Here is a 4273-nt window from a genome sequence, read left to right as displayed (position 1 = left end):
CCAGGTGCTAGGGCTGGGTGCTGGGTCCAGGGGCCGGATCTGTGTACTGGCTCTGTGTGCTGGGTCTAGAGGCAGGGTCCAAATCCTGCGTCCAGGGTCCGGGTCTGGGTGCTGGGTGCTGAGACTGAGTCCAGGGGCTGGGTCCGGGTGCTGGCTGCTGGGAAGGGGGGGCAGGGATCTGGTCCACTGTGGTCCACGTCCAGGAGAGCTGGGTCTGGGGCTCTGGGTCTCCAAGCGGGTCCAGTGCTTGGGGAGCGGGTCGTCGGGTGCCAGTGCGCCGCGGGGGGCTGCCGTGCCAGGGGACAGGATTCAGGGCAGCYGGGGTGGTGCAGCACCCTGGAGAGGACTGGGGGACACGGGGGTGGCAGGCCGGGGGCTGCTGGTTTGGGGGAAAGGGGGAGGTGGAGCCTTTGGAGAGGGGACTGGGGGCGGTTGCTGGTGGTGAGGATGTGGGGATACAGGCTTGGACAAAATCCTCGCCCGCCGYGGACGATGCCGTGCAATTCCCTGCCTTGCACCCCTTCCCCGGGGAYGCCGGGGGCCGTGCGGGCGGGGAGGCAAGGCTCGTCCGGGCTGCCGCTCCTGGGTGCCCGGAGCCGAGCGGAGGCGAGCCGGGGGCTCGGCTGCTTTCGGGTAGAGCCGCGTCTACCTGCCGGCCTGAGGCAGCTGTYGTGCCACCGGGCGCGAGTGCGGTTTGGGGGCTCCCTTCGCCCTCCCCGGCGGCGCCCGGCGGCTTGGGCACGGCCTTCGAAACCGCGAGCCCCGCGTGGGGGCAGGAGCGGTGCGAAGGACGTTCTGGTGCCGGGAAACATGGTCTGAGCAGGCAGAGGCTGCCCAAAACGGAGGAGGAGGACGAGGACGAGGAGGAGGGTGGCAGATCCCCCCCGAGGCAGCGACATTATTAATAGCCGCGACGCTGGCTTTCGCGCGAGCYGCTGCGCCCCCACGAGCGGCGTTTGCTGCCCGCCGGCCCCGCTGCCGGGGTGCTCCCGGCCGGGGCGACGGCGCGTCCCGCTGCGTAGGCGCCCGCGCGCGGCCCGGGTGACGCGTCCCTGCTCCGCGCCGTCGCTCTCGGCTCGCTCTGCCCCGCGGGGCAAGGGGCAGCGCGCAGCGAGCCGTATCTTGGCTTTGGAGTTGTTTTCGTGTTGCAACCGGCCGGGATGGGGCGGAAGGAGGGGGGGGAATAAGGGAAAAAAAAAAAAATCATAAACCATAAAACCAACCTTTCTGGCTTCGGCGAACGCAGGCTACACGTCACCCGCGCGTCTCCTTCGCTCCCCCCCGCCTCCCTCCTCGCGCACCCGCCTGGACCTTTCACCGCTTTCCCGGCACGAACGCAGCGAGCGCTCGGAGCCGCGAGGTTGCCGCGAGCGCTCGGAGCCGCGAGGTTGCCGCAGCGCGTTTGGCAGGTCCGAGCCAGCCAGGTGCGCTCTGCCGAGCCGCCGCCGGGGCCTGCCGGGGGCGAAACGAAACCCGGGGCCGTGGCGGCGACTTCCCGCTTGCACTTTTCTTTTTTTTGCTTTTTGCCATTTGCAAAAACTCYCTTCCGATACCGCCTCGTTTCTCCATCCCGAATGGAGTTCGGGAGAGCTCTRCTTTCCCTGTTGCAAAGCCAAGCCTATGCAAATGCAGTCGGGGTTTGATTTTCATGCGGCAAAGCTGAGTTTATACAAATAATTTTGGGAAAGGCCGAACGCTCTGCCGGGGCTCTCGGGTTTCGGGGTCTCATGGCGGGTGCAAATAGGGCAGTGAGCAGTTTTGAATGCTATGTGAAAAAGAACAGCAAATTAGATTTGACCCCAAAGTTGAAGTTTTTTGTTGGAGGGAAGCGGAAGAAAACAAGATCATTAAAGATGGAACCAATAAAAATGTTCTTAGTTCTTATCATCATCTGTTTTTGCTGGACTTTTGCAAAGAAAACAGTTTATCTTTCGAATAAATAAAACGGAGAGAGACTTGTGGTCAAGGCCCTGAATTCAAAGAGGGCGAGCTTGGTTCGGCTCCAGGGACTGCCGCAGCTTCCTGACGTGACCCGAAGTCCTTTGAGCCCCGGAAAGGCTTAGTTTCCCTTCGGTATCGGGGGCCGCTTCGCCAGGCCGAGGGGGAGAAATCCTCCCCGTGCGCAGGCGCCGCGGTGCGCCGGAGCTGGGGACTGCGGGCGCTGCCAGGAAGCGTCTTTGAAGCTCAAACCCGGCTTCAGAAAGCGACCGGGAGCCGAAGTYGGTTCTTCGTGGGGCGTCGTGCGGGGCAAGCGGCAGAGCTCGGCCGTCCCCCCGCGCCCCGTCCCGGGCTGCTGCGCGGCCCGTTGGCCCCGAGCTCGTCCTTTCCCCCCTCTTCGGACGGGAATGCCAGGATTGCTCTCGTAGGGATTTGGCAGCTCCGGACGTTTGCGGCTCCGAGCCCCGCGCGCTCCTCTGCCGGGTGCGCCGGGCTCCGCCAGCAGCCGGACCGCGGGCAGCGCCGTGCCGGGGGAAACGCGGCGCCCGCTCYCACGGTCGGCCGCTTCCCGGAGGGCCGACGCGGGGGGCGCTGCCGGTGGGCGCCCGCCGGCTTTGCGGAAGATGCGGCGTTTGCCGCTCGCCTGCCGTGCCTTGCTCTGCTCCCTCCCGTCCCCGGGGGCTTTCTCGCCAGCGTCCGGAGCCGTCCTGCAGCTAAAGACATCCAAGCAGCYGGCATCTCTCCTGGGTGCTTTAAAAATGAGTTGCCTTCCTTGTCTCCCTCCACCTCTTTCGCTCCCTTATTTTGCTGCAGACTGCAAACGTAGCACGGGGCCTCCCGGRGAATTAGCAGGACCGCGCTGGCGGTGGCGCTTTGCGGCAGGAGCAGGGGCTTCAGGCTCGTCACGGGACCGGTCCGGAGACCCCAGAGGGTGCTTGTCCCCTCTGCCCCTCCTCTGCATCCAAAACCCGGGTGAAATAGGAAAATCTGAGCTGCCTGAGTCTCTATAGCCTCCCCATTGCTCAGCTCTCAGCACCGAGCTGGATTTTTGTTTAAAAAAAGCTGCTGGAAATAAACAGCGATCGCTCGGAGAGGAGCAGCCCGGTTCATTTTCAGCCCTTCCCTCCCCTTTCGCCGTCGCRCAAGCTGATCGCAAATCCCCTTTCCCCGAGGGAGTTTTGGCAAGTTAGCGTTTTTCTTGCCGCTGTTGACCAAATCCGGGCTTATTGAGAAACCTCCATCTGGCGGAGCGCGGCGGCGCCAGCCCGGTCCCGCGGCGATCCCCCTCCCGGGAGCGAATTCCCGGCCGAGGGCACAGCACGCTCYCATGGCCGGGAAGGGCGGCTCGCGCCGGGCTCTCCGGCACCCCGGGCTTCGCTGCGGCTCCGGCCGGGTGCCGTGGACGGGCCTGGGCTCCCTAGCGAAGGCAAAGGAGTCTTGGAGGTTGGGAAGAGCCTGAATTAAAGTTGCCTGGYGGCGCCCATTCGGGCAGTGCTTCCCGCGCCTTGCAGGCTCGGATCGCGCGGCRTTTCTCAGGCTTCCGCGAGCCCGGCTCTGCCGGCTTCGCGGGGGAAAGCTGCGCTCGGCGGCTGCCTGGCGGCACGAGGGGGGCGGCGGGTCCCGGGAGCAGGCCAGGGACACRGGAGGTCGGGTCCCCAACGCCTTCAGGCCCCCGGAGCAGATGTTTTGGGCAGYGGGTTGACGTCTCGGTGTCCTGGCTGTGCCAGGCAAATAACCCCCTTCCTCGTTTTTATTTTATTTTATTTTATTTTTGCACCACGGCTGCTCTGRAAACGAGCGATTTGTGGAGGACTTGCTGCAAACGTGCAACTGCAAGAGCAGCCCGGAGGAAAACACGAGCTGCGGAGGCAGCGGAGGGGGGAACAGGTCGGACCGTTCCGGCAGCCCGCGCGGCTGCCCGGGTGGGAAACCTCAGCGCGGGGACGGGAAAGCGGCGGGCGGCGGGAGCCGGGGGGCGAGGGAGGCGCCACCTGCCTCCGCCTGCCCGCGCGAGCGAGGCCGAGCGGGGACTCGAGCGCCCGGGTTGCGCCGCCTTGGAAGAGGGGAGAACGAAACGCGTCTGCCGCCGCTGCCTCCTGCTGCCCTCGCTTGARTTTGGGTAGAGCTGCCTTGCGGCACGTCGCTCGCGGGCCGCGTTTCTTACTGCCGCCTTCCCTGCGGATCGCGGAGCGAGGGCTGCTCCCCGAAACGCTTCCCGCGGGCTGCGGCGGGCCTCCGCGCCCGCAGGCGGATTTACRGACCCACGAGCCATAAAGCGCTCGCGGCTCCCCTCCGGATTGCTAACAGAGTTGTTTTTCTTTCTTTCTTTTTTTTT

Source organism: Rhea americana, unplaced genomic scaffold, assembly GCF_003343005.1.
Source record: "Rhea americana isolate MKP2758 unplaced genomic scaffold, rheAme1 scaffold_104, whole genome shotgun sequence".
NCBI classification, from domain to species: Eukaryota; Metazoa; Chordata; class Aves; order Rheiformes; family Rheidae; genus Rhea; species Rhea americana.
This window is presented reverse-complemented; position numbering follows the sequence as displayed.